This window comes from Elephas maximus, chromosome 4 (genome assembly GCF_024166365.1).
Source record: "Elephas maximus indicus isolate mEleMax1 chromosome 4, mEleMax1 primary haplotype, whole genome shotgun sequence".
NCBI lineage: Eukaryota > Metazoa > Chordata > Mammalia > Proboscidea > Elephantidae > Elephas > Elephas maximus.
In genome coordinates this window covers 186719740-186744552 of record NC_064822.1, presented here as the reverse complement: position 1 = coordinate 186744552, position 24813 = coordinate 186719740, and the positions used below count along the sequence as shown (strand labels likewise).

At 51.8% G+C, this 24813-nt stretch overlaps 1 long non-coding RNA gene across 1 annotated transcript; it reads left to right on the top strand.

Moving 5' to 3' along the window:
• LOC126076113 (uncharacterized) lies at positions 1–24032 on the top strand. Its single transcript, XR_007517427.1, has 4 exons — positions 1–170; positions 12163–12256; positions 18989–19038; positions 23812–24032. It is a non-coding gene; the product is annotated as an uncharacterized LOC126076113 (long non-coding RNA).
• The last annotated feature ends 781 nt before the right edge of the window (positions 24033–24813 follow it).

The window sequence follows — 24813 nt, the reverse complement described above, 5'->3', positions numbered from 1 at the left end:
CTTTCCAGGAACAAAAGAGGAAGGAGGGACAGGGACCCCAGCCTTCCCCACGAAGAGACCTGGCCTCTGTGGCGGTGGGTCCGCCCTGGACCCCCGGTGCCCACGCGGCCCACTCATGACCTCCGGGCTCCTGGGTTTGCTCCTGTTCTCCTGGACCCTGCAGATGGGAGGTATGTCTGTCTCCTTCGCACGTCCTCTCACTTGGCACATCACACAGCTACGTGGCTAATTCCTGGGACCTGTCTCTGGGGACTTGCTGGCTGCTGTTTGAACATCACAGACTTCACAGGGGAAACCTTCAGAGACCCAGAAGATGTTTAGCTAATGCCTTGCCAAGGTGGCTTTGGGAGGGGCGGGAGCAGTCCTCACCCCACAGTGCTATGTTAATAGCCTCCTTCCAGGCACAGCCCGACCTCTCAGGTACTCGAAGGAGGTAGGTGGGTGTTCCTGTGGCCAGAGGGACCAGGGGTTAGTGGGGACAGACAGCCCGCCACCCAAGCAATCAGCCACGAATGCCACTGCAGCGGAACTGGGGGGGTGGGGGGGACAGGTAGTTCTCGGAGTTGAAACTGTGGCAGAGCCATCTTTGGTATTCCTGCTGGGGTTCACCATGGAGAGGCAGGGAGGCCAGCAGCCAGCCACAGAGCACTGTACCCTGGGGATACAAGACTGTCACTGTCATCAGAGAGGGTGGCACCCCTGCTTCCTGAAGTACAACCAGAGGCCAGGTCCTTATCACAGAAGATACGTGTTTTCAGGGGTCCATACTGATCCCCCTTTCTGACCCCAGAAAACCTCAGTTGCCAGGTGGCCTGGATCCTGGTCCTTGGGCGAGTTCACCCAGGTCAGAGAGCCCCCAGGAGTGCTCCCTTCTGCCCAGTCTCACTGGGGGCACTGCTGAGTAGGTTCTTGCTCTCTGTCCCTCCCTGGCCTGGGCATCTGCCAGCCTCTTCCATTCCAGGGTGGAGGCTAGGCTCCAGTCTTTCACATTCACTTCAACTTTCCCCATTTGACTTCACCCCTTGCCTTTCGTTTATACCATAAGTAATGACAATTATTATCATTGTCACAAACTCACCTCTGTGGGGCACTTACACTATGCTAGATGTCTCCGGGTGGTGCAGACAGTGAATATGATTGGCTGCTAACCAAAAGGTTAGTGGTTCAAGTCCACACAGAGGTGCCTTGGGAGAAAGGCCTGGTGGCCTATTTCTGAAAAACCAGCCACTGAAAACCCTATGGAGCACAGTTCTGTTCTGACACACATGGGGTCGCCGTGAGTCATGAGTCGGAGCCAACTGGATGGCAACTGGTTTTAACTGGTTTCACGGTGCTCGGTGCTTCCCACTCACTCAGCCCACCCTTGTAGCCCCCCTCAGGGTATGCAGTATCCTCATTAGCACTACTTTGAGGACAGGAAAATTGAGGCCAAGGATCCCAAGTGACTTTCCCAAGGCCTATGGGGTGAGCAGACGCAGGTTCAGACCCAGGTCGGCCCGAGCCTGGAGCCAGGGCCTCAGCTGATGGGCTTGGGGGCTCCTCCTCAACTCTCTTTGCAAAGATCGTTTTTCACAGAAAAGTGTCACCCCCTGGGGGGCACACGCTAACCTGTCCCCACCACAGGCCCTTTGTGAGTGCGTCCATTTCATCCTGTGTCCCTTTCTCCACCCCGCCAGTGACGGCCCCCAGATGTATGGCTTGTTGGTGACAACGCCCCTGACCTCACCCTTGGCTATCTTTAACCTCATTTCCCCAAGTTCCCGTCATTTCTCTCTGTGTGGTCCTCCTCCCCAAGAGGAAACCAGGTACATCCGGGTAACCTGTGTCAGAGTCTTCCGTAAGTAAGGTAAAAACCCCGTTGCCATCGGGTGAATTCCAATTCATAGCAACCCTATAGGAGAGAGTAGAACTGCCCCATAGGGTTTCCAAGGAGCGCCTGGTGGATTCGAACTGCCAACATTTTGGTTAGCCGGTGAGCTCGTCACCACCACGCCGCCAGGGCTTACCTGTGATCCCTTACTAATCTGTAGTGAACAATTTCACATTTTTTCACCACCTCAAAGATTCTGCTTCTAGGCTGGCATCTGTCTCTCTCCCAATCCCACAGCGTCTTCCTACAAAACCAAAGCCTCCTCAAATGTACAGTCCCTGACAGGGAACGGGGTACAGCAAGCAAGGTAAGCACGGGCTTACTTGTGCTTACTCACCAACCTGTAGTGAACAGTTTCACACGCTTTCCATCAAATCAAAGATGTGAAACCCACTTGAAATTGTTCACTATGGATTAGTAAGTAAGCACAAGTAAGCCGGTGCTTACTTTGCTTATTAGTTAACCTGCCTCTGCCAGAAACTAAGGAGAAGAGGCTTTGTGGGGCGCCGGCAGCCCACAAGCTGTTTTGTAACAGCCTCCACTGCAAAGAGAAACAACCTTTTCCCCTATTGCCAAAAGTGGTTTTACAAAAGAGAAGTTCCTTGGGCTCTTTCATAAGAGGTGAAAACCCACATGGGTCTCGTGGAACCCTGGAGAGCGGCAGACAGGCCCCTTTATTTCCTGGTCCTACTGGGGGGCTGGGGGTCCGGCTTTGTTTCTCTATCGCTGCGTGCCCCTTCCCCATTCTCTTTTCCCTGAGCTTCCAGGGGTTTAATGGCAGGAATCCCACTTCCTCCACAGCCTCCAAACCCCCCCTGACTTCAGCCATCATCAGCCGTGGTGCAGCCACGTCCTCTCCGCCTGCCAGCACCAGACACAACTGTTGCTCTGAGCTGTGTCCTCAGGGAATCTCAGAGGCAGAGTCCTCACTGAGGTCCAGGGTCACCGTGTCTGTGTGGTGTCCCTGAACCATGTATGATCTGGGGTTAAGGGTGCAGGCCAGGAGCGTTCAGCCTGGGCTTGAATCTGAGCTCTGTTGCTCACCTTGGGGCCCTGGGCATGTCACTTAATGTAGCTGTGCCTCAGTTGCCTCATCTATTCAATGGGTACAATGACAATGCCTGCCTCGCAGGACGTCCTGAGGACGTAGTGCTGGCTCTGTGCTTAGTGCTCAATGAATATCAGCCACCTGCCAGCCTAGTAAAGCCAATCAAAATGTGAAATTTGCTCAGATCTGCTCTGAACCTTGACAACACCCACTGGCTCTCCTTTGGAGTCACCCCGTACTTTCTGCTGTTCTCCAGCCCACTCTGGGATTGAGCCCCAGGACCTCGCTTGCTCCCAGCCCTCCTCCTCCTTCTCCTGGTCTCCTGAGCTCTCTACAAACTCCACTTTTTTCAGAGGTCCCAAAGGCACTGATAGTCTCATGGGCAGCTGCTCTCCCATAAAAGGCAAGCCATCCAAGCCCACGGCACCTGTCTCACCCTACTTCCACCAGGCCTCAGTCACTCCCAAGGGCTTTGGGACCAGACAGACCTGAGTTTGAGTCCAGCCTCCTTCTCTTGAATGCTGTGTGACCTTGGGCAAGTTACATAACCTTTCTGAGCCTCAGTTCCCTCATCAAACGTCAGTTCCCTTTCTCTTCTGGGCCTTTCCAGCCTCTTGGCTGTATTTATTTCTCAGATATCCTTGGGGAGGACCAGCTCTAGGCATTGGGGGGACAGGGAGGGAACAGGCCACAGCCCTACTCTCAGTCTCATGGAGACCATGAGACTTGGCCCAGAACATGGCTGGGGGTAAGTTACTGACCAGGTTGGCTTGCCCTCCCCACTTCTCTGGGCTCAGGTGCCACTCACTGCTTCCTTTGTCACCTTAAGGACGGTCAACAGCCACTGCCTTTTCCTGCCTCTCTTCTGCAGCTCCGGCCTCTGTCACCATCGGCCCCTGCTTTTCATCTTTGTCTAGTCCTGGTAAAGAGCCAACTACGTGCGCGGGGGAGGAGGCCAGAGCTGGAGGGTACGGGCAGGTCCAGCATGAATAACGGTGGAAGGCAGGAAAACAGAGCGGGGAGTGGACAGTGAGAGGTTCTGATGGACCAAGCAGTGGGATATGAAACCTTTCTGAGTGGATTATAAATACCTGTCAGGTAGGGAGGGGTTCAGGCGCTGGTCCCATAGGTTATATCATCATTGCTTTCTCTTTTCTAATTGTGAGATATAAAAGGTAGAGAAATAGATAGGGCCGTCAAGTCGGCTCCGGCTCATAGCGATCCTTGTACAACGGAACAAAGTGTTGCCCAGTCTTGAGTCATCTTCATGATCGCCAGCATGTCTGAGACCATCATTACATCTATGGTACCAGTGCATCTCAACAAGGGTCTCCCCCGCCCTCGCTGGCCTTCCTTCACCAAACACCATGTCATCTTCTAGTGACTGATCCCTCCTGATGACGTGACCTGTCCAAAGCAAACAAATTAGACAATGTTCTGTTTTCCTCAGCTCATCTTCAGAAGTAGATGGCCAGGCCTTTCTTCCTACTCTGTCTTAGTCTAGACACTCTGCTGAAACCTGTCTACCATGGGTGACCCTGCTGATATTTGGAATATGGTGACATAGCTTCCAGCGTCACAATAACAGGCAAGCCACCACAGTACAACAAACTCACAGACGGATGGTGGCGTGAGATATAATACAGACACAGAAAAGTACAGTGTTGTGTAATAAATACTATAAAACAAAGTCTGTGGAACCACCACCTGGGTCAGAAAGAGAAACTTGCCAGTGCCACAGAGCCGCCTTCCCTCACGCCAAAGACAGCCCTTCCTCCCCTCAGAGGGACCACCCTTCTGACTTTTAGGACACTAGCTTCCTGGTATGTCTTTTTAGTTTCATCATTTATTACTTATCCCTAAACTATACAGACTAGTTTTGCCGGGTTTTGAACTTTATATAGTCTGAATGACACTGTATGTATTCTCTTGCGACCTGCTTTTTTCACGAAACATTAGCTCTTTTAAGATATATCTAGTCGATGGTGGGAGTCCCTGGGAGGTGCAAACGGTTAATGCCCTCAGCTGACGATTGGAGGTCACCCTGAGGCACCTTGGAAGAAAGGCCTGGCGGTAAATATTTCTGAAAATTCAGCCATGGAAAACTCTGTGGAGCACAGTTTTACTCTGACACACATGCGGTCGCCGTGAGTCAGAAAATCACGACGGCAGCTGGTTGGTTTTAGTCAACGATGCAGCTGTAGTTTGCTTACTTTTTGTTGCTATAGACCAGGGGTCTCAAATCACGGCCCGTGGGCCAAATCCAGGCCACCGCCTGTTTTTGTATGGCCTGTGAGCTAAGCCTGGTTTTTTGACTTTTAATGGTTGAAAAAATCAAAAGAAAATTCCATGACATGTGAAAATTGTACAAAATTACAAATTCCATGTCTATAAATAAAGTTTTATTGCAACCCAGCCACTCTCATTGTTCACATATTGTCTATGGCAGATTGGGGCAATTGTTTCAAAGACCCCTGGCCTGCCAAGCCTAAAATATTTACTCCTCAGCCCTTTACAGAAAACACGTGGTGATCCTTGTTGTGGAGGGTGCCATTCAATGCGTATGCTGCCATTTCTTTATTTGCTGGGCTCCCAGCTTGGGCTGCGAACACTGCGTGTGGTCTGTGGGCACACCGATTAGGGGACGTTTTCCCGTGAGGCTACTTCTGTCTTCCCTGTCTGCCTCCCACCCGGACAGCGAACTTCCAGAGAGGAGGAGACAGAAGGTCTAGGCAGTACTCCTGGTGCAGGAGTGCTCAGTGAACGTGGACCAGAAACAGAATCTGACCGACCACATGCTGTGGGTTTAGGTGGGGGACATGTTCGTGGGAGTGTAGGCGCAGCACTGGGGTAGGGGGGCGAGGGAGTGGACGTGAGGTCAGTAGGCAGTGTTTCTGGGTTTGCGCCTGGGCTGATCCTAGAAGAGCTTGGTTAGCCCAACCGCTCCGCTCTTCCGCTTCCTCACCGTGCCCTGGAGCTTAGCACCCTCCTTCTGCAGCAACAGCAGGGAGGCACATCTAGTACCACCAATGGCCTCAAGGCTAGCCACCCTGAGACCCTCAGAGGTATCGGCCCTCAGGTCGGGGTGAGAAGGACACAGTGACTTACAGGACTCAGGGCCTAACTCCCCAGGGCAGGGTGAGTGTGTACCTGGCCCACCCGGCCCCTCTGGCCCCTGCTGCCATTGTCTTCTCTAGCCACCCCCAGGACTCAAGATCCTCAAAGGTCCAGGATCTCACCACAGCGTCCCCACTGCAGGCAACAGTGACTCCTGCCCCCTGAACACACCCAAGACATAGCCCTGACACTGCCTTTGCCAGAATGTGAGTTCCTGGAAGGCAGGGCCAGGCCAGAGTCACCCCTCCCAGCCGTGTCCAGCAGGAGGGCTGGCATGGAGTAGGGGCTGCAGGACCTGGCTGTTCTTGGCCTCCAGGGTCTAACTGATGAGTCGTGCCTGGGCGTTGGGGAATTGAAAGTTGCGCAGGGAGCCTGGAAAAGTGGAAAGGGGCGTGTGGTGGGCCTGGTGTGGTATCTGTTCCTCTCTTGCCTGAGGACTGCGTGGGGCTGTGGATGAGAAAGAGGAGGGCAGAAGCCAGAGCCCCTGTGAGGCTCTGGGCCAGATCTTGCTTGCTGCTGACGAGCAGTGGTGGGGTGTCACCGAGGGCAGCCCAGGCTCAACAACAGGGTTAGTCTTTCATCAGATGGTCCAGTTCTCCTATGGTCAGGGAGGCACTAGCTTACAGGCTGGTCATAGGGTTTATGGACACACCTCTGAAGACCTCTTGGCAACATGTAAGAAAATTCAAAACATGCTTATTGTTAGTTGCCATGGAATCAGTTCCGACACATGGCAAACTTATGTGTAACAGAATGAAACGTTGCCCAGTCTTGTGACATCTCCACGATCTTTGATATGTTTGAGACCATTGTTGAGGCTACTGTGTCAATACATCTCATTGAAGGTTTCCCTCATTTTCACTGACCCTCTACTTTACCAAACATGATGTCCTTTTCTAGTGATTGGTCTTTCTTGATGATGTGTCCAAAGTAAGCAAGATGAAATCTTGCCATTCTCACTTCTAAGGAACATTTCTTCTAAGACAGATTTGTTCATTCTTCTGGCAGTCCACAGCATATTCAATATTCTTCGCCAACACCACAGTTCAAATGCATCAAAACATGCCACCTTTTGAGTTGGCAACCCCCTTTCTTGGACCTTATCCTAAGGCCTGAGGGAATCCAGAGACAACGTGTATACATGCAGTGCAATGGGTTTCTCTTTATATGTGGCCTTTCTGGCCCTGGATTTGTAGTTCTGCCAAGATGATTTGCTAGACCACAATCTTGCAAAGGGATTGGACGGTTTACTATGCATATAAGGTGCGTGTGGCCTACCAAGGGGATCGGTCAGTTTGTGGTCTTGGTGGGAGGAGTAGGCTTATAAAAGAGCCAATCCCACAGAGGTTCAGGGGGACCTCACTACTATCAAGAGGAAGAGCCTGGAGCAGAGCGTGTCCTTTGGACCCAGGGTTCCTGCACTGAGAACCTCCTAGACCCAGGAGACAGCACATGTGGCAGGAGGCCAGCACTAGACAGCTGCAGTGGGCTGTGCAGTGGGCTTTCCAACCCATGGAGCAAAAAAGCTGAGTGCCTTCGGGCAGGAGACTTGCTGACAGAGTTGAATACCTCTAGGCACTTTGCGAAGCTAAAGAGCTGTAATGCTTGCCCGAGTGGTAGTAGAAGCCAGGCCCTAGCAAGAGCTGGTGACAGAAGCCGGATCACAGCCTGCTGGCTAGCATGGCCAAGAATTTGCTGAAAGCTGTCTTGGTTGGAAGCTGTCCTGACTGACGAAGTGTATCCTATATCCCTTTACTTTCAAGTTGATCCTGATCCTGAATTGCAAACTGTTACTTCCCTAGTAAGCCCCATAATTGTATGCATGGTCTGTGAGTTCTGTGTAGCCATTAGAACGAATTAATCAAACCCAGCAGAGAAATAGAGAGTGCGTGGGAGGGACAGCTGGTGTCAGAATTGGTAAAAAGGTTGGAGGGTGGAGGTATGTCTGACCTCCACCTCATAGGAATCAGCTTTGGGCCAATGATTCTTCTCATTCCTCCTCCTAAAGTTCGGCAAGGTCCAATGCCACCATATTACAATAAGAACAATCACCAAGGAGTCCACAGAACACAATTGCACACAACCTCACTGCTGTCCGCTGGCCCTGCAGGTACATTTAGATAAGACCCTTCCTTCCTACTGGTGCTCAGCTGCCCTTCTCTCCCTGGCCCCTGGCCCCTGGCCCCACCCTGGAACTCCACTTTGGGGCCGTGCTGGGTAACTCCCAATCCCTGAGGAAGCCAGCCTCTGAATCTTCGCTCCTGCTGCACCCTTGGCCTGGAAGACGTCCTCTCCGTCTGGGGACATCCTACATGTCTGTCAAGCTCAAAGTCATAGGCTATCTTCTCTATGAGGCTCTTTCTTGTCCCCTCTCCCAGTCTCTGACAAATCCAGTTGCCTACGTCTCGTGGGTGTATGCCAGTGGTTTGAAGCACAGGGGAGCCACCTTATGTTAGAGGTCTGTGGGGTGTGACTGAACTCACCTGGGGCAGGTGAGGGTGTGGGTAGAGCTAAGGAAGCAATATCCTGTTGTGATACATAGGGTTCAAACTGTGGTGTTCGTGAAGAATACTGAATATGCCATGGACTGCCAAAAGAACCAACAAATCCATCTTAGAAGGAATACAACCAGGATATTTCTTAGACATGAGGATGGTGAGACTTTGTCTTGCTTACTTTGGACAAGTTATCTGGAAAGACCAATTGCTAGAGAAGGATCATGGTTGGTAAAGTAGAGGTAGTCCCCGACTTACGATGTATTCAAGTCATGACGAATCACACTTTTGACCATCAGTGTAGCTGCAACATTGCATCTTCCTGGGAGGAAGTTACAGGAAAAAGCAGGCAGGGGATCTGGAAAACATTACTGAGTTATGTGAACATGCTCCAAGCATTTGATCAGGATAATATGGTGGAAGGGATGGGTGGAAAAACTGTCCATATGGCAAGAACACTGAGTTTAGAACTTGATATCACCAGTGTAGGGCAGCTCACAGATCATAAAGAAGGGGAATTGACAGGTGAGGACTTGGTGGATTTTGAAGAGGAAAGAAATAATGAGTAAGAGGAAGGAAAGAAGTTGTCAAAAAAATTTACGGCGAAAGTATCAACTGGAGCTTTTTCTAAACTAAACCAGGAGCTTCAGTAGCTTGAAAACATGGACCCAAACTCTGATTGCTTTGCTAAAGTCGATAGGCCGGTAAGATGCTACCGTGAAATAGACGAAGAAAAAGAGAGAAGGACCTTATAGACAACTCTCACCAATTTTCTGACCAGAAAAGTCATCTCCATTCCCAGGGATAATCTAGAACCTTCCACAAGTAGAGTTATTACCACAAATGACAATGTGCCAGTGTCTACCAACTCTTCTTCATCACTGGAGTAAATTTTTATGATTTCTGTATTTTTTTAACATATGTATGTACGTATTAAAATATATCTGTAATTTCATATGTAATGTTTCCAACCCCCGAAGACAAATAAAGATCAGATTTATAAAGATACTATAATAAAAGGCAATAGTAATGAAAACTAAAAAAAAAAAATGAGCTATTTGACTTATGTCAGAACCGGCTTACAATGGAGCAGTCAGAATGGAACCCGTTGTAAGTTGGGGGCTATCTGCAGAGGGTCTGTGAACAAAAGGGAAACCCTCGGTGAGACGGACTGCCACAGTAGCCACACAATGGGCTCAAACATACTAATCATCATGAGAATAGCACAGGACCAGGCAATGTTTTGTTCTGATGCAAGCAAAGTCACCATGAGTGGGAGCCATGCGACAAGTTACAAGGAACAAGCACCCACCCTAAAGAAGTGGACTGTGTAAGGAAAGCCAGAGGAAAGTGCAGGCTGCAGAGCTGAGGAATCCAGAGGGAAAGTCAAGGAGGGAGGGATCTGCAGGGTCAAGGCCAGAAACAGCAGAAGCACAGCTCAGCCAACAGGGTCTTTGTGAACTTCCTCTGGCAGGCACAGGGAGAGTGACTGATGGAGCAAAAGCCAATGGAGGGAGGACGTGGGAGAGGAGGGAGGTGCAGACAAAGGGCCATTGAGTGATTATTGCCAGAGGGTACAGGATCTTCTGGGAGGTGGAGATCTAAAAGAAGTCAGGATAAAAGTGACCTGGCAAGTCCTCCTCGGAGGGAGTTGTGTTGACAGCCTGAAGCATTTCTATTTTAAAAGGAAGCTGAAGTGGGGAGGGGCAGGTGCACAAATCCCACAGAATGACTAAGGCTTGTTATGGTTGTTGGGTCCCATTCATTTGATTCCAACTCACAGCAACCCCACATCACAGAGTAGAACTGCCCATAGGGTTTTCTAGACTGTAATCTTTACAGGAGCAAATTGCCACACTGTGTTAGGCTGGGTTCTCTAGAGAAGCAAATCTAGTAAAGCGTATAAATTTATACAGAGAGATTTATATCCAGGGAACGGCTCGTGCCATTGTAGAGGATGGAATGTCCCAAGCCTGTGGATCAGGACAGAGGCTTCTCCTGATTCATGTAGCTGCAGGGGCTGGTGAACCCAAGATCGACAGGTCAGAGAGCAGGGCTCTTGCTCACAGGCTGTGAAGATCGATGAATCCCAAATTTGGCAGATAAGCTGCAAGATCAAGTCCCAAGAGCCAGAGGTCAGATAAACAGGAGCGAGCTACAGGATCCAGAGTGAGCAAAAAGCCAGAATCTCTGCTTATATTCAGATGCAGACCACACACCCAAGGAAACTGCCCTTAAACTGATTGGCTACTCACAGCAGATGCCATCATGGGAGTGATCACTTATAAACACTGAAAATCATGGCCCAGCCAAGTTGACACACCATCTTAACCATCACACACATCTCTTTCCTGCAGAGCTGCTGGTAGGTTTGAACCACCGACCTTTCAGTTAGCAGCCGAGCACTTAAGCACTGTGTCACTAGGACTCCTTCGCTAAGGCATTAAGGAAAGGGTTTGGACATCCAAGGAACATGTAAACATGATCATGTCACTTCTCAATTTAAAAGCCCACAGGGGCTTCCGGAGTTTCCAGGACAATGTGCCACCCTCCATGCCCCAACCCCACCCACCCACCTCTTGGGACTCCCCCTGCCCTGGGCTCTTCCCCTCTACAAACCCTTCCTTTCAGTTCCTCCTCAGCTCCTCAGCCCCCTACCTCCACTTCAGGAGCTTCATCCAAGCTCTTTCTTGTGCTTAGAACCCCTCCCCTCGCCCGCACATCACCTGGTGGCCACCTCCTCTTCTTTCATAGTTCAGCTGGGGAAAGAAAGGGAACGAAAGAGACCAAAATGCTCACAGCCGGGATCTCAGGGCAGCAGAACTGCAGGCAAGTTCAACTTTCTTCTTTCTCCTTCCCTGTGGTTTCTAGAATTTCTACAGTGAACATGTTTCACTTTTATAATTGCAGGAAGGGGGACGCTGAAGAGTGGTAATTTAAAACACAGAGCACCACCCAGTCTGATGGTCATCTCTCCAGGATGGCCCCCCAGCCCCCAGGCTGGGCTAGGACCCTCTCCTGGGTCTGGGCAGCCCTTGGGGCCTCCCTTCATTCCACACTTCTCAGCACCATGCCTCAGCTCCTCCCCAGTGGTGGGCCTGGCACCTGTGGCCGGAGTGCACCTTGGGTAGGCACTCATTCTTTGCTGAAGGGGGCGTCTTGGGGATGGCCTGGTACCCTCACTCCGCTTTGCTCACCAATGCTCAGAGACAGGGGGTAAGAGCCCCCACTCCACTTCATTGTCCCCCTCACTGACCAACCCCATCCTGATGCCCCTCTCTGAGGACATGGACAATATAAGGGAAGAACCAGTCCAAGCCTGAACCAGTTGTCGTTGAGTTGATTCCAACCAGCAGAACCCCATGTACTAGAGCAGACCTGCTCCTAGGGTTTCCAAGGCTGTAATGTCTATGGAAGCAGATCGCCAGGTCTTTCTCCCATGGAGCTGGGTGTGGTCTTCTATGGTGTGGTCAGTGAATAGAGGTTAGAAATCAACCAGTCTTCTCTGCCACCACAAACTTCTGAAACCACAGAGACATGTGTTGGGGTCTAACTAATGGGGTCTTGGAAAAGCCCAGAGGAGAGGGATGAGTCTGGGATGCTGACATACCTGACTTCTTCCTTCCTTTCAGAAATGTTCCCACTGCCAGGAGGCAGGCGCCACCTTGGGCTGCTACAACAAAGGCTGCTCCTTCCGATACCATTACCCGTGTGCCATTGACGCAGGTAAGGGGGGACTGTGGACCCTTGTCCAGACATCCTAAAGGTTCAGACATACACATTGTTTCTCTCCCTTTTTCCCTTTTGTAGTTCTTTTTCTCTCTGCTGACTCAGTTCTATTTGTAAATTTTAAAGAAATGCAGAAAGGATAATAAAAAGCAATGAAATGGGGTGAGTTTTTCTTTAATAGCAGCTTTGAGATATAATTTGCATTCCATACAATTAACCCATTTAGGGTGTACAATTCAGTGGTTTTTGGTATATTCACAGGATTTTGCACCCATCACCACAGTCAATTTTAGAACATTTCCATCACCCCAAACAAGAACCTCTACCCATTAGCCGTCGCTTCCCTTTCCCCCTCACCTCTCTCCTAGCCCTGGGCAACCACTAATCGACATTTTGTTTTCTCCTGTTCCAGATATTTCATGTAGATAGAATCATACAGTACGTGGTCTTTGTGACTGGCTTCTTTCATTTAGTATAATGTTCAGCGTTAATCCATACTGTAGCATGTATCAGTACTTTATTGCTTTTTATTGCTAAATAATATCCCGTTGTATAGATATATACATATATATCATATTTGTTTATCCATTCATTGATTGACGGGCATTTAGGCTTTGGCGGGGGGCAGTGGGGGACTATTATATTGCTACAAACCTTCACATACAAGGGTTTGTGTGGACGTGTTTTCCTTTCTCTTGGGTATATACCCGGGAGCGGAATTGCTGGGTTGTATTTTTTTTATAGTAACTCTGTTTAACCTTTTGAGGAACTGCCTGACTGTTTTCCAAAGTAGCTACAGCATTTTTCATTCCCATCAGCAGTGTATGACGGTTCCAATTTCTGTACATCCTCACCAACATTTTTTATTGTAGTCATCCTAGTGGGTGTGAAGTGGCATCTCATTATGGCTTTGATTTGCATTTCCCTGATTACCAGTGATGTTGAGCATCTTTTTATGTGCTTATTGGCTATTTGTGTATCCTTGGAGAAATGTCGGCTCAGATCCTTTGCCCATTTTCTAACTGGATTATTTTTATTTTTATTATTGAGTTGCAAGAGTTCTTTATGTAAAGCCAGAGCCTCAGCTTACATTCACCTGCAGGCCGCACGCCCAAGGAAACTCCCATTCAACTGATTGGCTGCTCACAACAGATCCCATCATGGGAGTGAGCACATATAAACACGGAGAATCACGGCCCAGCCGAGTTAACACACAATCTTAACCATCACAGATGCTGTTGTAAATGGAATTATTTTCTTAGCTTCATTTTTAAATTGTTTATTGTGAGTGTGTAGAAATACAGTAGATTTTTGTATATTGTTCTTGTATCCTGCAACCTTGCTAAACTCGTTGACTAGTTCTGATAGTTTTTTAGTGATTTCCTTAGGTTTTTTATCTGTAAGATTGTGTTAACTGCACGTAGAGGTAGTTTCAGACCTTCCTTTCCAATCTAGATGTGTTTTATTCCTTTTTCTTGCCTAAGTGCCCTGGTTAGAACCTCCCATACCGTGTGAAGTAGAAGTGGAGAGAGCTGCCTTGTCCCTGGTCATGACGCATACTACTTGTGGGGTTTTTAGATGGTCTTAACTGAGTTGAGGAAGTTCCTTTCTATTCCTAGTTTCCTGAGTGTTTTTCTCATGAAGAGGTGTTAGGTTTTGGCCAGCATTTTTCTGCATCTTTTGAGATGATGAGGGCAGTGTTTCTGCTGTGTGATAACTGTTGACAGAAGGAAGCCCTTTTAACCAAGAAGCACTGTCCACTGAGTGATGCCGAGGCCTTGGGCTCTGCCTCAGCCCCAGCAGCCTGGGAAGATCATCCTTCTTCCTCTAGACTGTAGTCTCCTAAGCAGATGGACTTCTTCAGCAGTTAGTTTTGAGCATTAGATGTGTCTCCTTTGCTGCGCCTGATCTCATAACGCTTGCAGTCAGGTTGGAGAGAGAGAAACGGATAGGGAGTGCAGTGCGTGCCACTGTGGGTGCTGCCTGTGAGTGCATCCCGGGTCTGCCGTGGAGCTGTCTCTGGGAGGTGGGCTTGACTTGGATTTGGCATGGCAGGGAGAGGGGAGAGGACGTGGCTGGCCAGATGACGGAAACCCACAGAGGCATAAAGCACAGGGACGGGGAGCCGACAGGCTTGGAAAGAATCTAGAGTTGGTCTTGCCTAACTTCCTTCCCACGCAGCAATGTTTCGGCAGCCCTGACCTTGGCTTGAGCGCATTCTCCCTTCCCTTAACATCTCCTCTGCACCTTCTTGCTTTCCCTCCTCTTCTCTCCAAGTTTCTGTAGGAGGAACAGCTAAAAAGAACAGGAGAGGTGTGGAAGGGTATTCCTTGTGCCAAAAAAAGTTAGATTCTCGTAAAAACGCGCACGTGTGTGAGAGAGAGGGAGAGAATAAGGCATCCTGAATGGCAGCTTGGCGGCCAGGGGGACTGTTAGACCAGAGGGACCGGCGGGGGATAAGAGGTAGAGAGCCCGAAGTGTCTTGTTCCAGGAGTTTGGGGTTCAGCCTGTCCTGTCAGTTCTCTGCCCTACTCCGCACTGCTTGGTGGGGATCTGCTTTTGTTGCCATGTTGGGTCTGAGCTCTTCTGCACCCTGCGTGGTGGTCTGGCAGATTCTAGCATCCTCTAGCATCCAGCTGTTAAGTCCTTTCTCGAGCCACCTGATCACCTTTTCTTTCTAATGTCCTAGTTACAGCAAGGTGTTTTGTTTTCTTTTTCTAGTTTAAATGGTTTTTAAGTATTAGGTCTTGGCTGTGGTTAGTTTTATATGGGGAGTGCTGCAAGAATTGGCCGTGGTGCTGGTGGCTGGGTGAAAAGAAATCTCCCAAACGGAGGCTCTGCTCAGAATTGGGGTGAGCAGGTAGGTGGAGACCAGGATACTCCTCTGTGCACACTGGGGCATGGCCGTGCTGGGGGCCCGCTCATAGCAAGGGCCCACCTTGGGGGCTGTCCTCTCCTCCCAGCTCACATCCTGCCTCCTGCACAGGAAGTAGACGGTGCTGCCCAGTAGAACTTTCTGCAGTGACAGGAAAGTTCTGTTTCTGTGCTCTCTGAGATGGCAGGCACAGCCTGATGTGACCATTGAGCACTTGAAATGTGGCTAGTGTGGCTGAGAAACTAAAAGTTTAATTTAGTTTTATTTAAATCAATGTAAACTTATATTTCAGCGGCCACGAGTGGCTAGCGGCTGGACAGCACAGGCTTAGAGCTGCCTCGATGAAGCTCGGGCAGTTCTGGTGGGGTTCTCTGGAAAGGGAGTTTTGTCCAGACCGCCATGCCCGACCGACTACAGACAGAGAAAGCAAAGGCTGCCTGGTTAGCAGAATGTTAATATGCAAGTGGTATTTGTCACGTCTGTGCTGGCACCTGTCTGGTCTGCCTGCCCAGGTGAGTGGGTACCATCTCTGTCTAACAAAACTGGAGGCTGAGTACCAGGCAAGGAGGCTACCTGGGGCAGACAGACACAAGGGGCTCTGGGCACCCTGGCCTCGCTATCAGGCCACTGCATACTCTGCTTCTCCGTTGGAAGAGCTGAGGCCGGAGTGGCCTCGTAAGTGACCATGTCCTGAGAATGTATTGGCTGTTTTTGATGACCCAAGTCACAGTGCCTCAGGTCTGCACTGCTCTATGGGGGTGTTTGTTCCCCACAGTCTGCGTCAGGAATCCTCTTCTGTGCACGAGTCTTTGTATCCAGGAAAAAGGTCACTGAATGACTTTCTTTCAAATTATGTAAAAAACAAGTTCCTGGTTGAAGAGCGCCTGTCTCTGGCGCCTGGGTTCTGTGTGAAGTAAGGAACAGTTTAGTTTAGCATTTTCCTCCCTGCCTCGCTGTCAACCGCCCAGGCCTTTAAAGAGTTATTGATGTCTCAGGGAAGACTTTTATGACCTGGGACATCTCCATGGAAACCCAATCTTTGTTTCATAGCATCTTTGGCTCCTGCAGCTTCCCCACCTGACTGGTGCTGAGCCTGCGTTCTGATGTCACGCTAGCTTTTGGACTGCACGTTGCATTGGGTCACAGGCGCAGGACGTGGCCCCAGTGGGGGAGTGCAGCTGTGAGAGCGTGGCACTGGTTCGAACAGGCGCCTTCAAGTACGTAAGGCTCTGAGCTGCAGCAGCTGGCACAGAGGGAAGCAAGAGGTCTGCTGGCTCATTAAGAATTCCACTGTGAATAAAGAACCTCGCTGGGAGGGGGCTTTTCTTTTACCCTCGTGAAGAAACACCGTGGGGAATGGGACCCTCTGCAGCCACCTCGGAGCGGGTTTTCAGGGCACTCTCTGCTGCAGACTTTGATCTTGCAGTGGTCTTCACAGCCCTGCATGCCAGAAGCCAGGACCCTGCAGCGGCCCTGCCCGGTTAATCTCCCCCGAGTCCCTGCCTGAAGCCAGAGCTACCTCTCCCGCCACTGCCCCCTCAGCCAGGGACCCGCATCCCAACGCTGCATTTTGCCAACAGAAGTGGTAGGCTGGCTCAGGGGTAGATTGTGAATCGACTGGTGCCTGGCAGCTCCAGCAGAGATTAGACCCGTCTCTTCCCAATTGGTCTCCGTCCCTCCTCGGCTGGGCTGGGGCGCTAGCGCTCCAGCTCTGTGGAGCTCGTCATAAGGCACTCAGCAAGGCCCGCCTGCCTTTAGGCCCACAGAGCAGCGAGTGAAGTGCTCTTCTGGGTATGAGTATTTGTCTGAAGCCATCTTGTTGACCAGGCCACCTCAGGAGCCCTTCTGGCTTGTGTGAACATCCAGCGAGGCACTCACTTTGGCTTCATGGAGTGAAGGTGCTGGCTGGGCCCCCTGGATGGTGCAGCGGTGGCCAGCGGCTACAGAAAACAGCTTCAAGACTGTGCCGTTGGCTGGCAAGGCAGCGGTCAGTCAGGTGCCCGTGCAGGGTCTCCAGAGGGGGTGTCAGCATACTCCTTACCCCTCTTCCCCTGTGGAGACTGGTCGAGGTGGCCAAGAAGAGCCTCCTTAACCCCTTCCAAGTCTTTCTGTGGTGCTGACCTGCAGGACCAGGAATCGCAGGTCCTGATGGCCTGTGGGTGTGTTGAGAGTGGATAAGGCCCACGCGTGTTCCTGCGTGGCAGTTGTTGTCGAAAGTGGACCTTGTCTCTGGCAGATGTGTAGGAGACCTCTGCTTCCAGAAGTCCCTGCCCTTAGTTCCAGGTGGGCCCTCAGCGTGTACTTAGGTTGTTTGATTCTTTTCTGCTTGTAACTGAGAGGGAGGGAACCCAGTTCCTAACTTAAGACGTGTCTTACTGATGGTCCCTCACGGCTGGTCACCGTTCTCTGGTGATGAGGGGACCTGTGCCTTTGTGATGGGGTGCTGCCTGTGCTCGTTTCTGTAACCCCTGTGGCGTAGGGGGCCGAGCCCCCCAAGCACACTCCTGTTTCCCTTTGGCCCAAACTAGAGGCTCTGTCAGCAGGCGGTGCTGCCAGCCCAGGTACGGAGAACGCGGCTCCTGCTGTTCAGAAACTCTTCTGGCAGATTGGAGCAGCAGGAGTCTTGGTCACGCTCTGTACTTGTGGGTTTTAAATGAACACATTTCATTTGCTGCCATGCTATTGGCCTGCCAGGAGAGGGGCCCCAGGCTCGGAGATGACTTGCTAAGTCCTTGTGCCGGGACTCCCTGGGAGCCAAGAGACTATGCCCACTCCTGGATAATGGGGCCCTGGCAAGGGCTTGGGGCTGAGCCAAATGATCAAAGGTCCTTTTTGATTCATTTAGGCCACTGTTCCCTTGCTTAGGACCATTTCATTTGAAACCTGTCGCTAATCACACTGCTGACCTGGATCTCAGTTTAAACCTGAATATTGTCATAAAACTAAGGGAGAGCGCACGGCTCCGCTGCCGAGGTGCTGGAAGCACACTGGGGATGTGATCGATACTTATTAACCTTCTGCCACCCCGATTTACGCGGCGACCTGGCTGCCGGTCCCAGGAGACAAGGCACACAGTGAACTGTACCCTCCACGTCTCACCCTGCGCTGCAGGCCTCTCACCCCAAGGCAAGGGTCTGTCTGCCTCCTGTGCTGACCACTGTCTTCATCGTTAGAGCAAGTAATTTCTGCTTCAAGGCTGAATCTCAGCCTCATGGGATTTTCATTTCTCTGAACACATAGTGTGGATTATCAGGTTGGTGTTGGCGCTTCTCCTGGGGACCTGGGCTGCAGGGCGAAGGTGGCACTGGCCTCTGCCCTAGCCTCCTCTCTGCCGGCCACTGGGCTCACTCCGCACAGAAGAGATGTCTGTGGCCCTGACAGGTTTTTAGGAGGAGGATTTGGCTTGACCTAGAATTGAAGTCTTTAACAACATTAATGGGGGGTGGTTTCTGGTTATTAAAATATGTCGTCGTGGAAATATAGAATATACAAAGAAAATTGAGATCTCCTGTAATGATACTACCCAAAGAGAACAACGGTTGTACTTTGGTAGACTTTCTTTCAGTCTTTTTTTTAAGCCTAGGAAACCCTTTAATAAAGCTAGGGCTGTACATAGACACCTGTGTATCCTGCTTTTTGAAGCACTGTTGCCCCGCAAATGTTTCCCCACACCGTTAAGTATTAAAATGTTAATTTTTTTACGTGACTGTCGATATTCCATCTTGTCGAGGTACCAGAGTTTATTTGGGGTGTCTCTAATGTCCTGTTAAAAGTCACCACATGGGGCCTGTCACCTCCAAAGGGGACGCTCTGGCGCCCACAGGCTCCCTCTGACTGTCCCCTCTCTCTCGTAGATTGTTCGCTACATGAGGAGAACTTCTCGCTGAGGTGCCCCAAGCACAAGGTGAGTCAGAGGCCCGAGAGCAGGCCTGGGGTCGGGGCGGCTCACTGGTAAGACCTAAAGAGACCAAACACATTGGAGGACCAGCGTCTTGGGCTGCCGACCCGCTCCTGGCCCTGGGCAGGTGGAGCGGTTGGTGCTTATGGAGACCGACGTCATGGGCCAGCACCCCACGCGGTGTGAGTGGGCTGGGAAAAATGTGCGCGTGGCGGGGGTGGGGGGATTAGAAGATCAAACCCCATAAAACTGTTGGTGTCCATGTTGGTTTAAGGAACCCCAGTTCACGGTGGGCATGTAAGATTGGCTCTAGGGCTTGACACATATGCAAAGGCGTTTTCCCAGGCTGGAAGTAGCAGAGCTGACTCCAGGGCTTTGGGGAACTCACAGTCTCATCAAGGTTTTAACTGAGCAGAATCGACCCAGGGGCTCCCAGTTGAGGGCCTCACCCCTACTCCATGTGTTTAAGATGTGGTCTGTCTCCGTGCGGAGGCTGGGAGGGCATGGAGGAGGAGCAGTGTCTCCCAGTGCCCATGCTGCCTCCTCAGGCTTAGGGCACACTGACATCTGGTGGTCGTTGGCTCCTCAGTCTGTACAACCTCCAAGTAGAGCCAGAAAGTACTAGAAACAGGTCCTCCCGAGAGGCCGGCCCTCGAAATGTTCTTGAAAGATGCTTATCTGCGCTTTTCTTTATAAACTTTTTCCAGAGGTAGATCGCAGGATTTTTATTTTTACTTAATTTACATGTTTTTATTTTTGAAACTTCCCTTGTTTAAATGGTCACATTTTGCCTCAGAAAATCCTGTCTGAAAATCTCCTGTTTGTCATTCAATACTGACTCTCTTCTTTCTCTTTCGTTTTCCATGTGCTACTCCCCTCCTTGCCTCCACCCTCCCGGCTCCCTGTCTCTCTCTCTGTCCCTCCTGTCTTGTCTCCTCTCGGCTTGGCCGCCGGCAGCCTCCCCTCCCATGCCCTCTCCCGCCCTTGCAGAACAAGACCGCCAAAGGCAGCCTCAGCACAGAACAGTCGGAGCGGGGGTGAGGGGGGCAGTGTGCTCGTGGGAATGGAGAGTACAGCAAGCACAGGTGAGTCGGGCGGGCAGGCGCCCCGTCACCCCTGCTCGCCCCCAGCTGCACCTCCAGGCTTAACCAAATGTGAGCAAGGCTGGGTTCCAAACAGCAACTGGATAAAATGCTGCTCCGTTTCTTACTTAGCTCCCCAGAATGTCTGTGGGAAGGTGGTGGGAGCTTTACCTGTCTCCTTCCAGATCGTGGAGAAATGCCACTGCCTGTTGGGGTCAGGGTCACGGTCCCAGAAGTCAGCCCTTGGGGGCTGAGCTGCTGAGTGGACCTCCTGGAGGGTGGTCCTGAAGGCAGGACACGCCTGGCTACTGGGACGGACACTCTGTGGGGCTGCATCTCCCTCAGCCGCTCTTCCCCTGGCTCAGAAAGGGCTCTGAGAAGGTCTCAGCCTGTGCTCTGTTTTAGCCTTTTCACTTTACTCCATACCTATAAAGCTTATTTTGTCTTTTCCTTCTCCAAGTTTTGTTCTTTGAGATTTCTTTTCTCCTCAGGTAGTCTGAAGAGTTTCTTTTGTCAAAAGTACAAAGGAAGGAAATCCCCACAGAGATTGAGTAGACTTTAGCATCTGATTTCATCCTATTCTTAAAAGTCTGGCGAGTCTGAGTGCCCCCTGTGAGTATGGGGACCGTGGTCAGGGCTGCCTTGGCCCCTGTCCATGGAAGCAAGGTGTTAGCTAGGTCCCCACTGCGCCACACGTGGCCTCCATCCCTCCCCTTGCTGAGTCACCAAGGGATGTGAAAAATGGCTTGTGGAGAAAAGGAAAACTGAAGCAGGTTGGGGCAGACTGGCAGCCTTAGCGGTATTCTTTTAAAGGTCCTTCGTGTTTGAAAGGAGGACTCCTGGCTTTGCTCCAGCCACCTGGGACCCTCACATGGGTGCAGCCCTGGCTCTCCAGGCAGCTGCGCTTCCCTGATGAGTCTTGGTGCAATGTGGGCCCCCACCCCATTACAGCTGGGGGGTACCCACCTTTCTCTGGATACCTAAAACTATTTTGAGTCACAGTAACTTGAGGGGAAAATCTCATTGATCTCAGAATGAGACAGTTTTCCTCCTCCAGTAAAGTGAACCAGCCCTAGGACTCCTTATTTCTTCGGTAGATCTGTGCCGATTGCCAGCGCGGGGTCTGCCTGCCGCCCCGTCTGTTGACAGGCCCAGGCAGGCTCCCTGAGCACTTCTTAGGTCTGGGTCAGGTCTGCCTTTTGCTAGGTATGGGTGAGCGGCTCACAGAGCACCACTCTCCTTCCCTCTTCCAGGGAACAGGGCTGGGGATGGAGGGAGCTGAGCGGAGTGGGAGAGGTGACCGTGCGCCCTCTCCCTCTGATCAGTCCTCAGGGAAAGGTAGCTGTCCCGGCGGCTTGTGAAGAACAGCCTCTGTCGGCCCTTCTCCGTGTTCCTGGCTTGCGCTGGGTCTCTGCGCTGGGCAGGCTCTGCAGCTCCCTGCTGGGTCCGCTGGGTTTATAAAGGTGCTCCTTATAGGGACCTGGACCGTGCCATGAAGGTCCAGCTAGGGGAAGAGCCATTCCTCATTTGGTACTTTTCGTTGTTGCCCTGGAAATCCAACTTGTGTGTGCGAAAAAGGAAGAGTGTGGGCCTGGGCCTGGTGGGTGAGTCACCTTTGGAGAACTGTGTTCATCCTGTCCCTTCCCCTGGATAGCCCTGGACCCTGGAGTGGGACCATGAGCTTCCACTTCCCAAGGCCAGCATCACTGCTGCTGTGTTTGCAGGAGGAGAAACTGAGGCACGGGCTGAGGAAGGGGCCTGAGTCTGCTGCTCCAAGGGGCGTCAGTAGGGGAGCATCAAGTCCACTGAAGTTAGACTCTTTGCCTCTCAGAGTCTGTGCCCAGTCTTGTCCCTCTAAGGTGTTGTCCTCGTGTGCCGTTCCCACGAGGCAGGACCCTCTCCCAGGCGTGTCTCATTCTGAGTATCAGCAGATTGTGGTGAAGGCAGGCCTCCTCCCTCAGGCCCAGGGTGTGCCGGGTGGGCTGTGCAAAAGCCCCGGTGATGGGGAACGTTGAGAGAGACAGCCCCACGCTGGGGTAGAGCTGCCATCCTTGGGCACCTAGCATGGCAGTGAAGGGACAGTGAGGTATACAGACATCCCAATTTCTGGCACCTGGCTTTCCCTACAAAGGCAGCGCTGGGTGGCCTGAAGCCCTGTGTCTTCCACCCTTCATGTGACTGGTGCCATCTCCTCTTCCTAGCCACCTCTTTAGAGGGGCCTTTTCACATCACTGCAACCCTGAAGTGCTTGTTTACTCCCTTTGTGGTCTTCATCTCCACTAGACTGTAAGCTCCGTGAGGGCAGGGGCCTTGTCCTCTTTCACATTGCGTCCTAGTGCAGAGCCTGGCACTAGCAGCACGGAGTATTCATTTAAGGAATTACTGCATCCCAGAATCGGTGTGCCCTGTGCCCTGAATCAGTGCAGATTCAGAATGAGGTCCCTCCACGCCCTCCCCTGCAGTGAGAATTAGGTTCTGGCTACTCCAGGTCGGCCCAGCCCAGGTGCAGGCCTGCAGAGGCGAAGCCAGAGAGGAGCAGGAAAGGGGGTGAGTTTGTGCGAGGGTTGGGGGGGGAACCTGCTGGAAGGCTCTGGCCTAAGATCAGACCCTGTGCACCAGCGGCTGAGCGTCTAGATGCTTTTTAAAGAGAATTGTGGAAAACTCAGCACAGAACTGGCAGCAAGCTCCCTCAGCCTGTGCCGGCTGCAGCTGGCAGAGCATCTGCTTACAGCTCGCTACCCCAGCGTGGCCACGTCCCTGTAAGTGGACAGGGCCACTGTGCAGCAAGACTCAGCCGTCCCTTTCCGCCATGTCCCTGCAGGTGGGCAGGGCCACACAGCAGTCAAGCTCAGTGATGGCTCCAGGACAGTCCCTGGGGGCCCGTCAGAGGAGCGTGGACTGGATGGGAGCCCCAGTCCCAACTCTGTGAGCAGACATGTGCCTGTGGCTACGTGTCTCCCCTCTCTGAGCTTCAGCGTCTCCAGGATGGGAGTGAGAGAAATCCTGCTCCTAGAGCCTCAGGCACAGTGTCTGGTGCGGAGCAGGTGCTCAGAGAATATATTTTTTTTTCTTGTTTTCCCTACTGAACAGTCTTTAAAGGAACTCCTTGAGAAGTTTGGTCCCATGGACACCCGGTGGGCCTCGGCTCTTCAGGAGCCAGGGGGCCGGTTTCTCCAGCTCTGCACGAGCCTCCATCCTCATCAGAAACGGGCCGGGCCTGTCGTCCAGCTCAGATCGTGGGGAGTGGGTGCTGGCCACCTGACATGGTCGTGAGGTGGGCTGCAGGGGTCTCTTCAGCAGAATGGCAGGGTGCTCGTGGTGCACGGCAGACAGTGCCCTCAGGTGAGGGGGGACCCGCTGGAAGGCTTTGGCCTAAGATCAGACCCAGCGCACCGTGCGGCTATCGGGATGCTGAGCACAGCTGCAGGCCGAGGGTCTAGGGCCCGGAGCCAGGACCACCTGCCTTTGCAGGGGCAGGGATTCACTCCTAGTCTCGGTTCCTTTTACTTGCACCGGAAGGGGCACATGCCGCAGCCGAGCGTCCCCTGGGCCCCAGCTCAGCCAACAGTCATAGTTGCCTCCTGAACCACGGACCAGGCCCAGGCCACCTGGCAGGCAGGTTGGGCATATGCTCAGAGGTGTCAGCCGCTGTGCTGAGCGCCAGGCCTGCGCTCAGCACCTGTCTTCTCTCTTCCAGGTGAGACTGTAGAGATGAGACGTGGTGGACACTCGTGATGGAATGGAAACCGTCGTCCTGCGCAGCCGCCCCCCATCCCCGCCCTGACGTGCCTGCCCTGCCAGCACTTCCTCCTCAGTTCTTACATCACACCCAAACCAGGACACCACAGGAAAGAGACCCAAGAAGTTGGAATGGCTGTTTCCATGGACACAATCTCCATAGTGACAATGTGGGGGAGGGGGGAGGGGGGATGGTGGGAGAAGGGTGGGGGGAACTAAAAGGGAGGGATAAAAAATATATATACATAAATCTATTTTTAGTCTGGAAAGACTTTGTTTAAATGAAAGGTGCGCTATCCCTTTTGATTCTATTTTAAAATTATCTAGTTAAAGAACTCCAAATTTGTTCCAATGACAATGAAATTAAAATGTGAAATTGAACTGAACAAACTCATCTCGCAAGGACGGGTGTGTGGCCTGGCCCGTGGCCGCTCACACCAGTCCAGAGAGCCCCACCCAGGACTGAAGGAGCAGGCCAGCCACATCAGATGCCCCGTGTTGCTCATTGTCTCAAACTGGGGAGGCTTGGGGGGGAGGGAAGTGGGGAAGGTCCGTGTTTTCAAGAGTGGGGGAATGATGTTTAAACACAAAAATAAATTTTTTCATTTCCAGAAACACTATTTATTTATTATTATTTTTTAAATTTTTATCTTTTTGGGGGGTTAAATTGGCGGAGACCCCAAGGTCATGGCCAGGTCCTGGGTCACTGGCTGGCAAACCCCACGGGCCTCACCAAGTATGCATAGCAACTGTGGGACCACCAGGCAGGGTCAAGGGGTGACCGCCTTGGGGTGGCGTCCCTGGCACATTCCGGGCAGCTGTGTCCTGCGCCACGGGGACGAGAGGAGGGCGAGGCCTCCGCTGCTGGACAGGAGACGTCAGTCGCAGGATTACTCTGTGGGGTCGGTGGGTCACGCTGGCCAGGATCACCCAGTTATCCTGTTTCGTTTTTTATTTCATT